Source organism: Ictidomys tridecemlineatus, chromosome 5 (genome assembly GCF_052094955.1).
Source record: "Ictidomys tridecemlineatus isolate mIctTri1 chromosome 5, mIctTri1.hap1, whole genome shotgun sequence".
Classification (NCBI taxonomy): Eukaryota; Metazoa; Chordata; class Mammalia; order Rodentia; family Sciuridae; genus Ictidomys; species Ictidomys tridecemlineatus.
In genome coordinates, this window is record NC_135481.1 from 114,576,171 (window position 1) to 114,598,838 (window position 22,668).

The following is a 22,668-nucleotide window of genomic DNA, read 5'->3' on the forward strand; positions in this document are numbered from 1 at the left end:
AGCAGGCCAGGGTGGGACCTGAGGGCCTACATTTTTCAGTGGTGCTGAGGCTTCTGCTCTGGTGGCCACATTTTGAGGTCCCAAATGCTCTTGCCCCTGTGACAGTAGGAAGGATGGACCTTGTGTCACTAGCAAGGCAGAAGAGTGGCATTGGGTCTTTGATCCCGTTGTGGGACTGAGCAAAGTGTCTGGCAATATCTGTTTGAAATCTGCAGACAGAGCTGCTTTAGGGTCACCTATGAATGGGTGTCCTGGGGGAAAACAGGTTCTTCTAAATATTTCTCCTGGTTTTAAGCAAACTACGACGGGTGTGTATCGCCCTCCACCTCAGCCCTCGAATCTGAAGGGAGCCACACAGGCCTGGGACCAGACACAGGAGAGACCAAATCCCATACCTGGTGCAAAGCAGGTCCACTGAGGACCAGCTTGACTGAGTCCATTGAGACCCGTGCAGACAGGGTACACTAAGCTGGTGTATTACAAACAGGCAGGAAAGGGTGACAGAACCCTGGGGTCCACTGTGAGCTGGTCCCCCAAAGCCTGGCAAAGCTGCTTTGTCTGTGCATGGCCCACTTGAAATCCAGGATCTCCAGCCTCATCTGGGTCCTGTACCCCAAGCCCACAGAAGATGTTCAGCCAAAGTGCTTACCATGTTTGCTGGGCGTGGTGAGGCACGTCTGTAATCCCAGAGGCTGAGGCAGGAGGATCACGAGTTCAAAGCCAGCCTCAGCAAAAATGAGATGCTAAGCAACTCAGTGAGACCCTGTCTCTCTAGGGATGTGGCTCAGGGATCGAGTGCCCTTGAGTTCAATCTCCAGTACCCAAAAAGCAAAACAAAACAGAACAGGTGTTTCTAAGGAGAAGTAGAGCAGAGCCCGGTCAGCCCTGGCCAGTCTTTCCCTATCCCAGGCCACTGCTCTCCCTGCACCTTCTATAGGGATTCTAGAGAAATACAAGTGAGTAGGAGGGGGGAGAACTGGGTCTATGGCAAGGACTATGATGAGCTGGAGATCCCCTGCCTGATCCAAAGGGGCACCAGTGGTTAGCTGCCTATGAACGTGGCTTAGACTAGTTTGTATTTGTCCTCACGTGCCAGGGTGGGCTGGCGTGTAGTTCACCCAGGCATCAGGAGCCCTGGCTGGTGGAGCATGTGGGTGTGACATCCCAGGGGTCTCTTCTCCACTTGCACGCTCCCAGAGGGCTCACAGCACCTCCAACTTCCAACCAGCAAGGAGCAGGCAGGAGAAGGGGAAGGACAAACCCATTCCCATGAATGATTCAGCCCACAAGTTACACCCGTCTCCAGCTCATACCCCAGTCGCATGGTGCACCCTGCTGCAGAGGCAGGAGAGAGAAGCGGGGTCTGTCTCAGATGACCACCTGCAGGACAAATCTCAGGGCTTCTCTTGAGAAGGAAGGATGAAAGGCTGCTGGGGAACACCCGCCTCAGCCTCAGCTCCCGCCAGCCTCCAGAGGTGTCTCCTGCTGACCCTGTGGGGGGTGGAGGCTGCAGCAACTGAGGCCTCACAACCAGAGCCCAGGACAGCAGAGCCCCAGCTCCTCGGCCCAAGAGAGGCCAAGAGCCGGAGCCAGCAGGGATCCCCGCACAGGATGGGCTGGCTCTCTTGAATGGCCCTTCCATCACTCATTCCACAAGCATCAGTTGAGTGCCTGCTGTATGCCAGGCACTGGGCATGTGCTCACAGAACTTAAATGGTGGGGGTGAGATTGGAGGTAGGAACCCACCCTGCCAGAGAGCCCATGGAGAAGACAAAGTCATTTGGCACCCGACACCCCAGTGAGGAGGGCCCTGACACCCTGATCTAAGCGGCTGCTTTGGGGTAGGGTTTTGGGGGCATATGGTGAAGAGTGGAGCTAATTTTGTATTTTAAAAGGAAAGAAATTATAAGATCAGGCCAACGTAGCATGTTTGGAGGAACGGTCAGAGCCCAGGGGCTGCTATCTGGGACCCCAACCCCCCTGGACAATTCAGCCTTTCAGAGAAGAGTCCAGCAAGAAGTTCAGCCTGCACCCATTGGTCCTGCCAGAACACCTGTCTTCAGGCCCATTATGTGTAACACCCAGAGGCTACAAGTCCCTAATAGTAGAGGAGCTGGTGACATCTCCATGCCGGCCAGTGACCCACGTCACCCAGGGGCACGGCCGCCTACTGGTTGGGAGCCAGTTCATCTCCCTGCTTGGTCTGTACTTGGCAGCACATTTCACTCCTCCATCTCTGTCTAAATGGACGGGAAGCACCCTCATCATGCACGGGGGTGATGTGAGCCCCTGCTCCACAGGGTGTGGAGGTGGAAGAGTCAATGAAGGTGAGGTGTTTAGAGCTTCCCTCACAACACGTCAGTGCCAGAGGAGGGCACACTCTTGTCACCACCTGAGTGGCTGGACAGTGGCCCCCAAAACGTGCAACCCCTGGGCCTGGGCCTGTGACCTTGATTAGAAAAAGGGTCGCCACGGGGTCTCTGCGAGGACTGAAGCTCCGTGCACCCCACCTCTGCCCATCTCCACTGAAGGGACTCGTACTGCTTTGCCCCTCCAGTTTGGCCACACTCTGAGAGATGATGCGGTTCAGACATCTCACAACACCTACACTAGGAGGGGCCCTCCGGCTGTCATGGCCCCAGAGTCCTGCAAGGAGGAAGCTCAAAGGCCAATTTACCTCTGGGACCAACAAGCACAGGTGACAAGGGACAGACCATCCTGCCACACTCAGGCTAGCCAGAACTCAAGGAGCTCACGGCAGAGGGGGAAGGACTGTGCCAGCCAGAGGTGAGACAATCACGCCAGGACGGAGCAGATTCAACCCAGGAAGGACAAGGAGAACCAGTGGCACTTTGGAAAGACTTTGGGGGCCAGGGGAGCTAGGAGATGACTGGATGCCAGCCACCAGCTGTGTGACTCTAAGTGGCTTGGTCACTCTGAGCCTCTGTCCCCCCTTGGTCAATGGAGGCCAGGCACTGTTTCAGAATTGAGGGATATTCCCCCGCCCTGTGAACCCTGCCTCAACTAGGACTCCTCGCATTTGTCAGCCGAGGAAACTCAGGGACAGAGTGAGGTGAAGTCTGCCCCCCCAGATCCCATAGCACCCCCCAAGCCTCTTCTGCACCCTGAGCCCCCTGGCCTGTGCATTTCGGCAAGGGTCCACCTCTGGCTCCTACAACAGACGGAACCGCGTCTGAGCCAACTCTGGATCTGCGGGCCTTCAGGTCTGGCTGGCTGGAACCCACCGCAGACCTGGGCGGTCCCAAGAGCACAGAAGGGAGCAGGGGAGAAGCATCCTACCTTCACACGCATGCACACGCGGAGCATGCTGGGGAGAGGGACAGCAGAGCCCTGGACGTGGCTGGCAGAGGGAGGCAACCAGGAGACAGGACAGAAAACTTCACAGACCCCCAAGGCAAAGCAGGAAAAGTTGTTTCCAGGGAGCTTGGAGCTGGCCTCCTGCCCTACAGTGCTGTCACTTCACGGGTCTACAGGTCTCCCTGAAGACGGAGCCAGGGGGTGGCCTGGGCCACGAGGGCCTGCCAGACAAGATCTCACCAAGCCAGCCTTGGCGTCCCCTGACTGCTCCTGGGGAGGGCGACTAAGGGAACTGGTCTAATATGGTCGGCAGCACGAGCCCCAGATGCCCCACTGCTCATTAGGAGAGCCCAGAAGGTGTGGCCCTTAAAACCAGCTGGCTGTGCCCACCACACGTGGGGCTCTGCCTACTGGACCCAGGGCTGGCTGAGCCCACACACGGAAAGCCCCCGGGCTGCTCAGAAGGAAATGCATTGGCAAGTCAGCTGGCCTCTGAATTCCTCTTTTTCCCCTTTATTATAAACAAGAAATTCTAGCACGAGATCTTGAAAGGCCAAGGTTCGTCGTGGGAGATTAAAATGCACACACACAGACAGCAGTGACAAGATGAAGCGCTTTACTGCAAGCTGGTGCTAGCTTATATAGAAAGTGAGAGTCAGTTATCTTAAACCAGGAAGCTCCCGGGGCCAATCACAGTAAAGGTCAGGTCATCACCTACGGTGCACGCACGTCGCCCTGCATAAGATTCATGGGGGGCACGAGCTGTCCACGAGTGTGGAAGACGGGAGGGCCAATTAGAAGGTTTTCAAAACAACTTGTTATCTGCCCACTGGTAACTTGCCCGCCGCCCTGTTGCACCAGGGGCTCCTTATCTGAGAGGCCCGGGGAGTTCTAGCCACCCACTGGCAATTTGCCTGCCGCCATGTCTGAAAGGCCCGGGAGTTCTCAGGGAGACTCCCAACAGATCTACCCTTTATTCAGGGTACAGCACAGTCGTATTAGCTACAGGCACAAGGTTGTACCGCCGATCTCTGGATAATTGAAACTTTATGCCCATTGATTGGCTGCTCCCCATTTCCCCTCCCCCACCCCAGCAGTCACCCTTCTACTCTCTGTGTCTATGGGTTTGACTGTAGTGGAAACCTCACATAAGTGGCATCACATGGTAGTTGTCTCTCTGTGACTGGAAAGTGGTCTAATATGGACATTTAGCAAAATGTCCTCCGTGGTCATGCATGTTGTCACAAATTTCAGGATTTCCTATTTTTTTAAAGCTGAATGATATGTTATCATATGTACATGGTAAGTAGGCCACCTCCGGAATGGGAGAAAACATTTACAAACTGTATGTCTGACAAGGAGTTAATGTGAATAATACATAAGGATCTCCCACCAATCAAAGAGTGGGGAACTAGACCCTCATCTCTCACCCTGCACAACAATGAACTAAAAGAGGACCAGAGACCTAGGAATTAGAACAGAAACTGTGCAAATCCTACAAGAACACTCCAGCACATAGGAACAGGCAGTGGCTTTCTTAATAGGACCCCTGAAGCTCAGGAAATAATGCCAAGAGTTAGTAAATGGGATGGCATCAAATTAAAGGCTTCTGCAGAGCAAGGGCAAGAGCTAAGGATGTGAAGACAGAGCTACAGAGTGGGGAAAATCGTTGCTATCTATTTCAGATATTAACATCTGAAATGGATAAAGAGCTCAAAACACTTTACACGAAGAAATCAATCCCATTAATAGATGGGCAAACAAATTAAACAGACACTCCTCAAAAGAAGAAACACAAATGGCTGACAAATCTATGAAAAAACTGTTCAACATCATTAGCAATTAGGGAAACACAAAATACACCGAGATCTCATCTCACTCCAGTCAGAATGGCAGTCGTCAAGAAAACAAACAGTAACAGATGCTGGAGAGGACGTGGAGGGAAAGAAGCACTCTTTACACTGTTAGTGGGGCTGTAAATTAGAGCAACCACCGTGGAAATCAGTATGGAGCTTCCTTAAAAGACTCCTCAGTGTTTATGCTGAAGAATTAAATCAGCAGTGTACACAGATACACAGGTTTATAGCAGCATGATTCACAACAGCCAAACTCCGGAACCAGCCTAGGTGTCCATCCATGGATGAATTGGATCAAGAAAATATGGTCTATACACATGATGGAGTTTAATTCAGCCATAAAAAATTAAATTATGTCTTTTGCAGGAACATGAGTGGAACTAGAGACCATTGTATTAAAAGAAGTGAGTCAGACTCAGAAGGTCAAGGGTCATGTGTTCACTCTCATATGCTGAAGCTAGAGAGGAAAAAGGAAAATAAAGGTGGGGGTGGAGCTCGTGAAGATCAAAGGGAGATGATCAGAGGAAAGGGACCAAGGAGTGGGAGGAGTTAAGGAGGGGGAAACGCTGGGGAGTGGTATTGGCCGAGTTACATCACTACACTATGTACAGGTATGAGTACGTAACAACAGGTCCCATCTTAAGTACGACTATAATGCACCAATAAAAATGTGGGGAAAAATTGGGGCAAGGACTCCTCTCCAAAAAGACATACAAAAGACAGTGGGCAAATGGAAAGATGCTCAACACCCCTGTCACCAGGAAATGCAAATGAAAACCTCACAGCAAAGCCAGCACAGTGGTGCACACCTGTAACCCCAGCAACTCGGGAGGCTGAGGCTGGAGGATCGCAAGTTCAAGGTCAGCCTCAGCAACTTAGCAAGACCCTGTCTCAAAAAAAAAAAAAAAAAAATACAAAGGGCTGGGATGTAGCTCAGTAGTAGAGCATCCCTGGGCTCAAACCTCAGTACCCCAAAACAAACAAACAAAAGCCCATGAGGTAGCACCTCCTGTCTGTTGGGATGGCTATTATCAATAAATAAGAGTTTGTGGAGAAACCAGAGCCCTTGGTGTGCGCTGCTGGTAGCAATGGAAGATGGGTGACAGCTGTGACAGGGATGGTGACACCTTACAACACTGCATACAGACCCACCGTCTGATCCTGCAATCCCACTTCTGGGTACAAAAGAATTGGAAGCAGGATCCCAGAGAGGTCTCTGCCCGAGTTCACTGCCGCACTCTTCACGTGAGCCCAGAAGTGGGGTCATGCTGCACGTCCTTAGTGGCTCACAGTTTTCTGGCTCCTCTCTTTCAATCTTCACCCGCTGTCCCGGCTAGCGGGGGACAACCCCTGCTTCCCCCTGTGGAAGCAGCCCTGCTCCCTGTTGGTCTCTGCCCTTCCCAACCTGCCTTCAGCTCCCGAGAGGCATTCCAGAACCAACACCTCACTCACTGCCGTCCTTCCACTGTCCCTCTCTTTGGAGGCGTGTCCCACGGCCTGCCTGGCCAGGTGCTCTTGATCTGTGTGCGGTCACCAGGCCTCACGGGGAAAGTCCTGGTCTTTTTCGCCAGGACACTGCTATTGACAATGGATGGAGACCCTTCCACAATGTCCCTGTGGAGCGCCTTCCCCCTGCTGAGCCGAGGACAGTCATCGACACAGCGTCTTGGACAGCCTTGCCCGAGATGCCTTAAGAGGAACCACCGAGTCAGAGCCTTTAATCACTTCAAATCAATGTCATGGATCCTCCCGTTAGCAGGCAGCTGGACTGTGGGCTCCTGAAGTCCCTCCCGTCTTCTGAATGCGTGACTCAAAGGATCTTGATTCCTAAACAAGGACCCTCCTTCTCATTATCATCCCCCTCCGCTCTTCCAAAATACAGTCCTTGTGCCAAGTGACTCCAAGGACCAGCGATGTGACATTTTTATCCTACGTGGTTATGGGAAAGGGCCAGCCCTGGTGACGTAATGCTTTCATGTGCACACAAAGTTCATTTTCAAATTCTTTGATGCTGTGACTTGACAGAGAAACCCAACAGGAAGTGGAACAATAAATAAAAAGTCTCCAAGTCAAGGACAAAACATCCTGTACCCACAGTAATCTGACGGTCCACGGCACTCTCCAGCACGCTGGGGAATCAGCCCCACTCAGAAGTGCTCGGACCCAGAACCCTGTGCCAAGGAGCCCTGACCACGCAGCCAGGCCACTCAGCCCCTTCTCCAGGCGTCTGCCCAGGCTCAGCAGGTTGGCTCTGGTACCCACTTCTGCCTTTGGAGTCCTGGGTTCCCCTGCACCTTGGCAGAGCTTGTCACCCAGCCCTAGCCTTCAGAAGCCCACTCCAAGGCTGGCCAATATCCAGAGAGAAATGACCATATGTGGGCTGGAAGAAATCAGTCCATGAACCCGAGTCATGCAGACCTTGGGCCAGCAGTAAGGGGTGCTCTGCAGACAGACGTGCACTTTGTTCGAACAGCGGGGACCTCAAGGCCTGAGGAAGCATGTGACAACCTCCAAGTTAGGAAATTATAAACCAGCACTTCAAACTATTGAACCATATGGCATTGGAAACATAATACATGACCTTTATTGAAAAGAATAAAATGTGGGCCGGGGTTGTGGCTCAGTGGCGGAGTGCTTGCCTAGCATGTGTGGTGCACTGGGTTCGATCCCCAGCACCACATAGAAATAAACAAATAAAATAAAGGTATTGTGTCCATCTACAACTAAAAAAAAAAAAAGGAATAAAATGTTAAAATATCAGACTGAACTCTAAGGAATCACATTTTTGCAGATCAAAAGTGGTTGCTAACAGTTTCAAGTGGTTCCGTCCAAGAGCACTAACCCTCTGAGGGTGGGACTTGTTTTACAGATGAGGAAACGGAGTCTCGGACAGGCAAAGTGCCTTGTCCAAGGAAGTTTGGAATGAGTTTCTGCCCTTGGCTGCTAATGGCTGACTCTGGAATGTTCAGGAAATTCGCCCTGACTCCTTTGGTTAGCCCCTGATGCAGTCTCCCTCTGATCCCCAGATTCTGTCATGACAAATAACTGACCATCCTTCAAGTGACGCTCTTAGAAGCTGGGTCTCCTGCCCTTGGCCACAGCCCACCAACCCCCAGCATCACTCACTCACTCCACCAGGGTCTCCCCTCTATCAGCCTCCCTCGGCCTTCACTTCCCTCCTCCCCCAGAGCCCACGTCCAGAGCCCACTTCCGATTTTTATAACTATCCCCTTGCATTTATTTTCAATTCTTTTTTCCTATTCCCCTCCAAAGTACATGCCCAGGAAACTCCCAAACCTGCCGATCCCCTAACAGCTCTCCCAAACCTGCCGATCCCCTAACAGCTACACAGGGAAGAGGTCAATTGTGGGGATGCCCAAAGCCCTGCAAAGACTAGACCACTACATAGATAGAGCATTAGCTCTGTTAAAGACAAGGTTGAGATCAAAACAAACAAGAGGAAAGAAGCAAGCCGGATTTTTTAAATATCAAATACACAGAAAAGTTAAAAAGAATTGCACAACCAACAGCCATCTGTCTCCTAGATTTACTAGCTATTGACATTGTACCACATTTGTTTTTGTTCCTCTTGATAGATAAATGGTAGATAAATAGACTTGAGAAATATACCTATGTAGGAAAGTATATATATAATGTGTGTCTCTCTCTGTGTGTGTATATAGACACATTGGTTGTAGATCTATGTGAAGGTAAGTCACAGAAATACACACACACACACACACACACACACACACACACACACACACACATATATGCACATACAAATGAACTGAAGAGCCGGTGGCACCTCTGTCTCTGAGAGCCGGGTGCTCAGCGCTGGCCACACAACCCTAACACGCATTCTTATCCGCTGACACCTTCAGGACCCATAGAAACCGAAACACTCCTCTTGTCTCTTATCCACGTCATCAGAACAAAAGATAAGTGTGTGCCGGAGCCGGGAGGGATTGTGGGTTGCGTTTCTGTTGATTTTGGAGACAGACCCTGCACTGAGCCTGGGAAAGGCAGAGTTCTTAGGAAGAGGGAAGACGAATATGCAGATTGCCAAACCGTCGCCTCAGACAGCAGAAGTGCAGGAGGCTCTGAGCAGTGGAGTGTTCTGGGAGTACGGTTGTTCCTCTCTCTGCTTCTTTTTGTGTTACAACTAGTGCTTCTGAAGGTACTCGAGAATTAGCGTATTTCCAGAGGCTCGCGACAGCTGAGGAATGTTTTAACATTTTAATGCTAAGAATTCATATTACTCCTAAGTTTGTCTAAACATCGATCCATACAACCACACAAGGCATCTCTGCTAGAACTGCAGATGGTTTTATATTTCCTAAAATATGTAATAAGATCTAATTAAATTTACATTGAACTTCTGCTTTATTTCAATAATTCTGACTTAAAATTGCACATTAATCATATTTGTATAACCTTATCAAGTAAAAGATGATTTTTAATATTTTAGAAGAAAAAAATCATGATTCAAAAATAGGAAAATTCTTCTTTTACATTTTTATAAAAATATACTCATATTTTATATGTAGTACTTGGCATTTAATTATATTTTAGCTGGGCATGGTGATGCATGCCTATAATCCCAGAAGCTCAGGAGGCTGAGGCAGGAGGATTAAAAATCCAAGGCCAGCCTCAGCAGTTTAATAAAACCCTGTCTCAAAATAAATAAATAAATATGATTGATTAATTAGTTAATTAATTAATTTAAAAGCTGAGGATGTGGATCAGTTGCAGAGCATCCCTTGGGTTCAATTTCTAACACCAAAAAAAAAAAAGTTTATTTTTAATCCTTTAGCTCATTACTATCAATAGAAACTATTGTGTGCTAATATTGATTATAATGACAGGAGATTTTGCTGAAATGTAAGGATTAAAATACTGTTCTTAGGATTTCATGTTAATATATTCTATTATATAACCAGATATTGACTGTCTATCACAAGAGCAGCCAGACATACATACATGGTAATGAGTAGAGTCAATTATTTAAAAAGTGCTTTTTTAGCTGTTGATAGGCATTCATTTTTATTTATTTATATGTGGTGCTGAGAATTGAACCCAGTGCCTCGCACATGTCAGGTAACTACCATTGAGCCCCAGCCCCAGCCCCTAGAGTCATTTTTTAAAAAATATTTTGCTACAGTGTAGCTATACTAAAAAGTCATAAAAAGTCATAGCTTTATCCTTTTTTTTTTTTTTTTTTGGTCATTGGATGAGTATATTTGAGAAGGCAAGATAAAATATGTTGTTTAGTGGTTCAGCAGTTTGGTTCGCACCTTTTGGATGCCTAGGCACAGAGAGTGTGGGCTTCTGTCTGTGCTCTGCCCCAAGGGCCTTTATTCATGGCCTCGTTGTCTTAGGTCCCACAGATGTCAGGACTGGCCTGGACTCCAAGCCCAGGGATTTACTCATGCACACCCACCCACACTCATCCCACTTACACAAAATACAAGTGGAAAACCAAGTAAGCATTAGCAAACCCAAAGACCAAATTTGTTCGTGACAGCATCCACCAGGACCAAGTTGAGTCCCTTGGAAAGCCAGCTGCCTGATAGCAGCTGATCTACTACATAATGAAATGCATGTGTGCGGTCTTAACGAATGTCACAGGGGCAGTTAATAAAATTTGGTATTCATTCTTAATCTAAATCTTTAACATTTTTCTAAAATTAGGAAAAGCAAAATGTCAGACTTCATCTCACATTCCGTGGGGAAGCATCACAGATATTGTCATTAAGCTGGAACAAGGAAAGGATGCCAGGGGCTGTGTTTGTTAGGCCACATTGTTCCTGGATTCTCATGCAATGCAACTCCATACAGCGGGCAGATAAGAGAGATCTGGGGAAAGAGAAGAAATCATGTTACTGTCGGACAGGACGATACATCAAGAAAGCCCAGGAGAATCATCAGAAAGCTATTAAGAAATAATGAAATTCAGCCATGGGGCCAGATATATGCTAGTGGGCCAAAGCCAATAGCATTATTTTATACCAGCTATAACAGATTTGAAGCTATGAAGGGGGGGGGAAGTGACTCCTTCTTCAATAACAACAATAAAAAAAAATCCCTAAGGATGACTCCAAAAAGATAATGGAAGAATCCATACGAAGCAAAATATAAAACTTTACTGAGGGCTGTAAAAGAAGATTTAAGAATATTGAAGGAACATGTTCCCAAATGGGAAGACACTCATGGGAAAAAGATGTCAATTCAACCCAAATTAAATAAAGATTTAACGTAACAACAATTAAGCCAACAGAAGTTTTTCAATTTTTATTTGCTTATTTTTATGTGGTGCTGAGGATCTAACCCAGTGCCTCACGCATGCTAGGCAAGTGCGCTGCCACTGAGCTACAGACCCTAGAAGTTTTTCAAATTTGACAGAAGCAATTGTAGAGTTACTTTTGTAAAAAGTTAGAATAGCTAACATAATTTTTCAAAAAAGAAGAGTAAAGTACAGTTGTTATGCTTCCAGCTACAAAAACCTGTTGTAAGTCCACATCAACTAAAACAGTGTGGTACGTGTGTGAAAACAGACCCATTCAAGGAAAAGCAAACCCTTGGTCTGCAGCTCTTTGATGACCTTGTCTTCATCCTCCCCAATTCCTGGCAACCTCCTAAATAACCATTAGCACCAATTCAACCAAAGCACAATCTACACGTGTCCTCAAGAGACTACTTTATTTAAATTTTATTTTCTGATTATGAAGTTCATATACCAATGCTTCTCAAGTTCCAATCAGGTTATGTCCTGATAAGTCCATTGTAATTTAAAATATCCTAAATTGAAAATGGTACTTAATACACCTAACTTACCAAGCTTCCCCACTTAGCAGCTCAGCACATCGTAAGGTGGACGGTTTACCCCCTGATCATGTGGTTGACTGGGAGCTGTGACTTACATACCGTATCAGTAGTCCTGGTAAAGAATCCAAACCTGATTCAGAATTTTTATTAAGTGAATATCTCCTTTGAACCATGGAAAAGTCAAAATACTGGAAATCCAACTATCATAAGCCAGGGATTCTAGAGTTGGAAAATGCAAAACCTAAAGCAATAAAAATATTTTCCTGGGCTAGGGCTGTGGCTCAGTGGTATATCACTTGCCTAGTACATGTGAGGCACTGGGTTTGATCCTCAGCACCACATTAAGAATAAATAAATAAAATAAAGTTATTTTAAATAAATAAATGAATGAACATTAAAAACAATCTTTAATATCACTTCCTAGAGACAAAACTGGTTAAGTCTTTTGTAGATTATTTTATACTTGTTTCAAAGTGAAAAATAAAACACAAACGATGTATCTATCTATATGTAGTAATAATTAGGAGTACAATGTTTATACAGTTTCAGCAGATTTTTTTTTATAAAATGATTATTTTACAAGGCCCCACGGTGGTCTGTTCTATGGGTTTTATGTAATTTCAAGTGGTAATGTTCTGGCAAATGTTCTCTGGGTGCTGGGAGGAGACCCCTATTTGCCTCTTCATACCATTTGCCAATTTCCTTGATGTCAATGCTCCCACTGAGGTCAGTTCTATGACTTTCCCCATGTAATGTCACTGTCACTGAACATTGTGCACCATCAGCTCTCTTTTATGAGTACAAGCCAGCTCCAGGATTCAGATTTAAAGTTGACTTTAAAGCTCCTGAATGTTGAAGGATGGACATCATGTTCTTTGAGATATTTTGGTATCACAAATAAATATTGTGTGTTTTATCCTATTCCACAAATTAATATCTCTAGTTGTTTTTATAAGTCGATTCCTCAAAACAGAATGATAGATCCAAGAAGAGTACCACTTGGAAGCTTTTTATGGGTGTTTCTAAATTTCTTCACCAAGATGTACAGATTTACTTTACTACCAGTAACGTGTCTGCCTCATTAAATTCTCTCTCTCCCAATATTAACATTTCCAACACAGTACTGGCAGGTAGCATAGGCCCCCAAAAAAACATTTCCAACACAGTACTGGCAGGTAGCATAGGCCCAAAAGAAAGTTTGCTCTTCAATTATTAGTATTTTTTTCCTATTTTAATCTTGGTATTTTGTCAATGACTCCTCTAGACCTACTTATTTTCATATTCAATTGCCTATATTTATTTATTGGTTGGAGTTCTTTATAGTTTAAATATAATCCTTTGTCCTACTTTGAAAGGCAAAAAGCTTACTTTTTTTAACTTTTAAATTTCATATATAGCACATTTTCATGTGCAGAAATTTGACATTTACATTGATCTTTACATTGTAGTTTTTTCCACTATTTGTAATATTTTTCCATTATTTTTAGGCTAAAAGAAATCCTCTCAATTTCATCTTTGACATTTAAAGAAAGAAAGAAAAATCTCCAATCATTGTTATCAGGATAATGCAACCATGCAGACAATTGATTTTGACTTTCTTATTTGTACTGCAAATACATTCCAGATGAAGTAACAATTTAATGTCAAAAATGAAATGTTTAAAAAGTATAAAGATGACAAGATTAATTTTGTATTTATAATTATAATATGTATAATACGTGTGCCTGTGTATGTGTGTGTTTCCTCATCAGGAACTGAAGTCCAAAACCCATAAAAGAAAATGTAATTAATTTGACTATGAAGCTTGGCCCTGGGGCACACGCCTGTGATCTCTGTGACTCAGGAGGCTGAGGCAGGAGGATCCCAAGTGGCCAGTCTGGGCAATTTAGTGATACCCTGACTCAAAGTAGAATTTTAAATATTAGGGGGTGGGTGTTACTTCAGTGGTGCAGCACTTGCCCCATTAAAAGAAAGAGAGAGAGAGAGAAGCAGTAGGGAGGGAGGGTGGCAAGGAAAGAAAGAAAGAGAGAGGAAGGGAAGGGGGGAGAGAGAGAGGGAGGGAGGGAAAGAAAGAGGGGGAAAAAGGGGGAGGGAGGGAGGGAGAAAGAGAAATGGAAAAAAATTGAATGGGGAGGGAGGGGGAAAGAGGTGTCTTCACGGAGGGGAAGGTACCGGTAGCATTAAATACACAGCTCATGTTAAAGGAAATCTGCAGCTTCAGGGTTCACTCATCTCTCAGGCCGAGAGGGAGCTGATGGTTAGATAGGTGGCAGTATGTTGGGTAGCCAAGGTAATGAGAAAATAGGCACTTGCAGAAACTTGAGTGAGTACACAAATTTTACAGCATTGGTGGGAAGCTTTTTACTATTGTTATCAAAATTCATAATGCTCTCATCGACTGTTTTGCTTGTTTCTAAGAATTTATAGGATCAGACGGGTGCAGTGGGACATGCCTGTAATCCCAGTGACTCAGGAGGTTGAGGCAGGAGGATCACAAGTTCAAGGCCAACCTTGGCAATTTAGCAAGGCCCTAAGCAGTTTAGCCGGACCCTACCTCAAAATAAATAAATAAATAAAAGAGTTGAAGACTTGGCTCAGTGGTTAAGTGTCCGTGGGTTCAATCCCCAGTACCAAAAAAAAAAAAAAAAAAAAAGAAATTAAATTTATAGGAACATGTTCCAAGAAATCAGTAAAACAAATATCACACACATAAGCACACAGATATTCATGATTTTAGTGGCAAACAACTGGAAAGAAGCTAACAATGAGACTGAGGAAATAAATCATGGAATGGTCACTGGATTTGGCCCTGTGCTGCCTGTTTCCCCCAGACCAGCACTGCCTCCAGCTCACTGAGCTCCTACTGAGAAGCAGGTAAAAGAGTGCCCTCTATCCGTGGCTGGAACAAGCAAGGTTCCAGGGGCCTGCAAATCCACCCCAAGCAACCAGCTACAAAACCCTGAAGCGCGCGCCCTCTGCTGGACAGGGGAAGCAACCGCAAGACTAGAGGTGCCTTAGCTCTCCATGCAATCAGACATGGTGGGAAATCTGGTAAACTTCAGATTTGCCCATTTTCCTTCCATTGTCTGGTGTCCAAAGGTGCTTGGCACTTCAAAGCAGAACTGGGATTCCAGAAAGCAGCTGTTGGTGTTTTTCAGAAGCCGACAGGCTTTATGGTCCCAACCTTTTTGGGGACACTATGCACCACCTGTGCCCAACTGTGACAATTTGCAAAAAAACACTCGCAGCTCACCACCTTTCTTGGGGCAGAACATCTTTAAAAAGCCACTTGATAGGAAACACTGCATTTTTGAAAAATGAATCTTTCTCTTCTTCCTGTTATTGGTGGTTCTGAACGTCAGGTGTCTTTTTGCCCCTGGGGCCCAAAGGTACCTAAGCACTGTGTGACTGCTGGGCGGGCAGTCATGGAAAACGGGGACAGAAATCAGATCCAGGCAGTTCCCGTTTTCCTTTGTGTGCAAGTGATAACATAAATGCAGGTCGTACAGCTTTCATGCAATAAGAATGATGGTGAACAAGTTGCAGAAATTTAACTTTTTTATAATAATGTTTTAAAACCTTGTCAAACTTTTCTTGGCAATACCAGAATCTGGACTTTAAAAAACAGACTTCTTACAACTAAATGGTATGGGAGGTGTTTTCTTCTTCTGTTGTTCCATCCATTTACTGAACTTGTTCGAGATGATGTCCTACGTGCAAATTCAGATTTGAAATGATCTGTCCTCTGTGCTCTTCCTGTAAGCTTGCTATTAAAACATATTAAGAGTTTTAGTCAGCTGCTTTTTCGTTGCTGTGACCAAAGGATCTGACCAGAATGATTTTAGGGGAGGAAAAGTTTATTTGAGGGCTCCGGGTTTCAGAGGTCTTAGTCCATAGGCAGCCGACTTCATTCCTCCAGGCTGGAGGTGAGGCTGTACATGGTGGAGAAAGGCTGTGGCAGAGAGAGCCCGCTCATATGATGAGCAGGAAGCAGAGAGAGCTCAAAACAGAGACAGACACAAAATATAGACCCCATGGCCACGCCCCCAACGACCCACCTCCTCCAGCCGCACCCCCTGCCTCCAGCCCCCACTCAGTTAATCTCATCAGGGATGAGTTCACTGATTAGGTTAAGGTTGTGGCCCAATCATTTCTCCTGAAAGCGTCTTGCATTGTGTCACACGAGAGCTTTTGGGAGACACCACATCTAAACCACAATATGAATCTATATATTTTTTTTTAAAAAAGAAGCAGACCTACACATCCCGATAAGAAATGATCAGTTGCGTTTTGGAAAAGGCAAGTATGAAACAGTGAGAGGAATGTACTTTCATGTTAATTTAAAAAAAAAAAAATACACAGAATCCCTCTAAAAGAATACACCAGAACTGACAGTGATTACGAAGGTGACCTTGGGCAGGGGCTGGGGAGGCGGAGTCTGGGGGCGGGGCGAAGAGGGAAAAGGCAGTTTTGAGTGACAGTGACGCATTGGTGCCTTTGAACTTCTCAGCACACACACGAGTGACCCAAATAAGAGTATGCAAAAGTCTCCCTCCCGGATCACGTTCGCAATCTCTTACCTCCCAGCCTTTTACGCTGTTTGCTTGAGTTCACTGTTCAGATGTCCAAGTGGAATTGGTTTGCAGAACTGGTGTGAGATGCATTTGCAACTCTGAGTCCCGAGGTTTCCGTGGTGGATCCCAGGGTGAACCAGGGACAGGGTGCTCAGGCAGGCAGGCAAGGCCCAGCTGTGCAGAAGGGCCCTCCTCCTAGGATCATCGGGAGCCTGGGAGGCAGAATGGAGCTGCCTTCCTCTGGACTCTGTCCTCTGCAGGCACAGCGGGGAGAGGAGCTGTTAGCGGCTGGACTTGCTGGTCAGGGGCTCAGAGGCGGGCCAGGTTTAGGGGTGGGAAGGTCAAAAGAACTGAGTTCTCCTAATCACCTGACCCGTGGGAGCAAAACCAGTAAATCAAAACTGAACCTTCAACTTTGGAAAGTCTGACTGTAACTTGGCCTTAGGAAGAAATACACAGAAAGTTCCAGAACATCAGTCTCTTCACAAAGAGTCTGTCACAAGCTGGGGGGAGGCACACACATAACGCGTGACATCAGACAGGACAAGCAGGCCCTCAAGCTTCAGGACTCACATTCTGATAAGGACAGTGAGATGCCCCAGGGCCCCGCCAGGTGCGTGCGGGCGCAGCAGTGTGGCATCAGCAGAGCTTTGTGGAGCCATGCCCAACCTGCGCAGGATCACCCGGGAGAGACCCTCTGAGACCAGCATGAGTCACCCCCAGAGAGGTTCGTCTCCTGAAACGCAGGGGATCCTGAAGGTGCTGATCCTCAAGTTTTAAGAACTTCACATTTGCAGGGCGACACGGGACAGGAAGAAAAGAGGAGAAGGAGGGAGAGGGAAAGAGGAAAAAAAGTAAAACCCAAATCAGACTCCTGCCTTCAGAGGGCTGCAGAACGTGGCCCCTGGGAGGCCAGAGGCAAAGCCCAGAGGGGTCCTATGGCTTGGCTGGTGGTCACTGTCACTCAGGGTAGTCTCCCCTAGAAAACTGGTAGGATCAGGTTCCCTGCCTTGTAGGATTCAGGGAGGCTGAGTGACACAGCGCTCTCCCCAAGAAAAAGACTGGGTCTGGGGTGGGGCTGTCACTCAGTGGCAGAGGACTTGCCTCACATGTGCGAGGCACCAGGTTCAATCCTCAGCACCACATAAAATAAAATGAAGATCCTGTGTGTTCATCTACAACTAAATAAAATTTAAAAGAAAAAAGAAAAAGGAAGAAAGCAAAAGACTGGGTCTTGTCCACCTACTGCCCTTAGGGCCTCACCAAGACCATGGGTTTAAGCACCTTCCCATGGAAGTCCTGACGGAAAGGCAGATGCATAAGCAATCCTGCAATTCAGTGTAAAAAAATTTTTGAGAGCTTGAAATCAGCGCCTCGTGCATACTAGGAAAGTGCTTTACCATTGAGCACCAGCCTATTTTTAATATTATTTTTAAAACATGTGGTCCTCCTGTCTCAGCCTCTCCAGTAGCTGGGATTACAGGCATGGGCCACCATACCTGGAATAAATTAATTTTTAGTATTTTTGTGCCACTCCAAAGGAGCAATGAATAAGGGCGTCCAGGAGCTAACAGAGCTCAGAATAGGAGCAGGGTAATACTAATGTAATTTATGCCAAGTGTCCCATCCAAGTTTGATAGCAGGAAGCATAAGACAGTGTGAGTTAGCAAGCCCCCCAAGAGCACTCATTGTGGATGCTGGGTGGAGTGGGGCGGTGTCAGGAGATCAGAGACCAAGTCAAGACACTGAGATTCCTGGGGCTAAGATCTTCAGCAAATTTCTTGACTCTCTAAGCTTCAGTCTCCTCAACTGTAAAACAGGAACAAATTTAACTGCGCTGTAGGCACGTCCCCCATGTCAAGGAGACAGGCATGGGTGGGGTGGCCACGAGTCGTCAAGGATGAGCAGGACACCTTGAAGGCTCCAACCTCCCCATACAGGATGGTCAAATGTTACACGAGTTACCTTTCACTGAAGCCCGGACACCTATAGGGGCACAATGTGCACCAAATATTCCCACGCTCCGAGGTGATGCCTAATCAGGATTTCCAGAAAAGGTAGAGAGAACCCTGGTTGGTGACCTCAGCATCATTACCAGGTAGCTAGGTTGAAGACAGAGAGAGGTGGTTTCTTGGGGACAGCTGCAGACTAGCTGAGTTTTTCCTTCCCTGGGGGAGGGGGGACATAATCCTTCCCCCTTCTCTGAGAAAAACACGTAAGCAGGGTCATTTCAGCAGGTCCAGGAGAATGGACACCTCGGTGTGTGCACACACAGTCGTTTGTTTTCCCTTTGGGGCCAGCCTCTGTTCTCTGACCCTGACCCTAGCAAGCAGGTGTCACTGCCTCTGGGGCCCACAAACACTGCCCACCCCTGACTGAATTCTATCCTGCTGAGGCCAACTGGACAGAGGAGGCTGGGGGGGGGGGTGAAGGGGGGAGCGGAAAGGAGACAGATGGGGTGGGTGGGATCCATATGCCTCCTTTTCCTCCTTTCTTTTATATAAACACTGTCATTTGCCATTAAATGTGAAGACAATGTTGATGAGAGAGACTGCAGGGCAGCGTGGTGGACGGCTCTCGCTCATTAGGAAAACATCCAAGGCCTCACTTTTAATTACCTATGGAGTGCCAGAGCCGGGCAGTGCCTGCCAACAGCACGGCCTTCCCCTGCCAGAGGTCAGAGGGACCCCCGAGGGGGCTCCAGGAGCCTGGGACTGCCACCTCTTCCCTGGCTCTTGTAGGAAAATGTGTTTATCCAGAGAAGCAGGGTCACCCTTCCATCAAGAGGCCACCACTGAGCTGGGAACCAGCCCCCATTTCCTGTGGGCGATTTCTCTCTGGTTTTCGCCCCGAGTGCTATTCTGGGTGGAAGGACCTCCTTGGACGCTGTTTTCTTTGAGGAATGGAAAGAAAATCAGCATTGGGAATGCAGCCTGCCGGCGAGCCTCACAGGGCAGGCCATGCCAGGGCTCCCAGGGCTCCCAGGTCCCTCCCTGAAGTGGGCGGCACAAGTCTCCATCACAGGCCTGCACAGAGCACCTACTGTGTGCCAGCTCACTGCTGCGTGTGCTGCATTCAGAGATGGGGAAGAAGCCATCTGGTCTGCTCCCCCTGCAGCTCAGCTCCACAGGGAGGAGACACAAGAATAAATAGGAATGATGGCCCCTGTGGGTCTGGGCTGGAGGTCAGCACAGGTCCCTGGGGCACAGAAGAGGGGACAGGAGGAGGGACTAGGAAGAGCTCTGAGGGGGTGACAGGGACCAGGGGTGACCAGGGAACAAGGGCAGGGAGCAGCCATGGGAGGGAACCAGGGCGGTGGAGAGCCATGAGATTTCACAGACCCGGAAAGGGACCCAGTACATCTGGAAGACCCTGTGCTGCGCCTTAGCTTCCCAGAAGTCTTGCAGTCACCTCCTGAGGGTCAGCATGTTCCTCTTAGGCGTCCCAGTGAGGGCTGGAGCCAAGATCAAGCACCAGTAAGTCTCTGTCCCAGCCTCCCAGCGCCCCGCTGCAGGGAAGGTCTGCAGACAGTGAGAAAGCCTGGCGATGGTTCTGACCTCGCCACCAGGACTGCTTGACTGCCACTGTGCAGGAGACCCAGATGAGAACTGGCCAGCTGGGCCTAGTCAATCCTCAGATGTGGACAATAATAACAAAATAATCACCATTGTTTTATACTGCCAAGTTTGGGGTTGTTTTGTCATTGCAGCAATAGATAACCGAATACATTGTTTAAGCAATGTACTATCCATTGAAGTCCTATGAGGTAGGTATTATTATGCATTATTACTTGTATGATCCTCGCCTTTACAAATGAAGTAGTTGAAGCACAGAGACGTTGATTAATTGCTCCAAGACACATTGGTGGCTAAGATCAAGCCCAGGCTGGCTTTGGAGTCAGTGTCTTTTCCTATAAGGGGTGCCACTCATCCTGAACAGCCTCGATTAAGCAACAGAGAGCCACTGGAGGGTTTTCAGTGGGGAGGAGGAGAGGGACAGCCACAGCTATGTTTGTGTTTTAGAAAGAGGAGGGGTTAAGGATTCAGACCACAGCTGGGGCAGAGAGGTGACCTTAGACACTGCAGCATCCAAGTTAGTCACCACCAAGGACTCAACCGAGGCGTGGTTGTGGGGATAAAGGATGACAAGAGGTGAGAGGCAGCTCAGGGACAGGTCCCTGGGCTTGGTCTGGAGGGGAGGGTAACAGAGACAGAGAATCCGAGAATGTCCCCCGGTTTATCTGGGTGGCAGGAAGATAAGTGACTAGTTACCAATTAACCTCATTGATTTCTGCAGTCACTACCTGAGTCGCAGGTTCCTAATTGTCAGCCATGGTCTCTGGGCTGTCGCTGTTGTCATTAACCATCTTTGCAAAGGAGAGGGGGGCTGAGGCTTGTATCAGCTCAGAGGTCCTTGGTTCTGCAGCGCGGACACCTCTAAAATCTCAGGGGCTTGTGTGGAAACCATGCTCGTTGCAGACGTCCTCTGAGGCCAACCCAGGGCGCTGCCCCGCGTTCCCCTCCTCTGTGACCTACATTGCAAACCTTACTCATCACCATCCTGAAGGGAGAGAGCTTTGGGGAATCTCAGACCAGCAATGAAAACGTTCAGGTCACACCCACTCGTGCTGATTGGCCAGAACTGGTCACCTGACACACGGCACTGTCTTAGTTCAACCTCAACCCAGGGGCTGAAAACCAGGTCTCCTTGAGCATGCGCACCGCTGGGCGTGTCCTGCCTGCAGAGCCCCGCCTCGCTCCTACCTTGACTTAATTTTGATTGACTTTGAGGGATTTGCTCATCTTTCCTCTGGCTGAATGCGAGCTTCTCGGGGCCTTTAAAGCCCATCTCATTCCTGTCCACAGCAGACACTTCCCACTGATCTGGTGCCTATTTCAATTAAAAGATCATTTTAAAAAGTACAGTAGTCGCCCTCTTACCTGAGGAGGTTACGTTCCAAGACCCAGTGGGTGTCTGGAACCTGGGATAGAATAGGACCCCCCATAGGTATTGTGATTCTCCCTATAAACCCACACCCACGATGAAGTCTAGTTTATAAATTATGAACATTAAGAGAGGAACAATAACTAATAATAAAATAGAACAGTTATAACAATATGCAGTAATAAAAGTCACATGAATGTGGCCTCTCTCTTATCTGAGTTTTCCAGGCAGTATTTATAGACCCCAGTGGACCATGGGTAACTGACCCCATGGAGGACAAAACTGAGTGGAAGGAGCTACTGAATAAGACCCACAGACTGCAGCAGGGGAAGCACCTCGAATGCTGGATTCTCAAGAGTTTGGGATTGGTCACATTCACTGGTCAGCTCTACTGCCTTAGAGGTCAGAGAGTTAATCCTCAGCCTGGCAGCTGTCAGTCAAGGACCCAACCAGCCTCCCGGCTCAGGCTCACCGAGTGTGGGCGGTCTCTCTGCCTTTGGTGGAGGCGGGGAAGGTGCGCCCTGGGTTAAGCCCGTGGACAGGCAGTGGGAGCCTCTCAGACTTACATAGTCCATTCTCCCGGAAACCTGGGCGAGGAGACACATTTGTCTCCTGCTTTGGGCTCTTGGGACCTGGCAAACATCTGACCCCTCCCAGATGACTTTTCCAGGGTCAGCCTATTATGAACGAATCCTGACTAATTCAGTCACCCTCCCATTTCTCAAGCATGATTTGTGGCTTAATTGCAGCAGGAAAAAAATAATGAAAAGTGCACAGCTCGGGCCATATCCATAATTCATAGCTGCAATAAAACCTTGACGCGCTGTCGTGACTTATGGAAGGCTGAGTGTGTGCACCCTGGGGCCCGCGGAGGACCCAGATGTTTCCGTTCCGGGACATTTTAGAGTTCACAGGCTGGAGAAGCTGGGTTCTCCAAATATTATGGCAAAGCCCAGTCCTGGGTGGAGGCAAAAGCCAGAGCTTTCCTTGGCTTGGGGGTGTGGGGGACCCAGTGCCCAGGAGGGTCAGCCCTGAGACTGCCCTGGAAAGCAGGGCATGTTGGAGTCTCAGAGGTAGAAGCACCATCAGCAAAGCAACCACATAGCATCCCAAGCCTACTGAATCCACTTGGTGTGCAGGAGGGCAGG

At 47.7% G+C, this 22,668-nt stretch overlaps 1 long non-coding RNA gene across 12 annotated transcripts in view; it reads right to left on the reverse strand.

Moving 5' to 3' along the window:
* LOC120886803 (uncharacterized) overlaps positions 1-22,154 on the reverse strand; it is a 46,343-nt gene extending 24,189 nt beyond the window's left edge. For 5 of the 12 annotated variants that reach the window (XR_013439260.1, XR_013439262.1, XR_013439257.1 and 2 more), the window contains exons 1-2: positions 16,583-20,872; positions 650-11,033 (exon numbers count right to left, since the gene is read on the reverse strand). This is a non-coding gene — a long non-coding RNA (uncharacterized LOC120886803). The other 7 variants (XR_013439258.1, XR_013439255.1, XR_013439259.1 and 4 more) reach the window with 6 other exon arrangements.
* Positions 22,155-22,668: the final 514 nt, after the last annotated feature.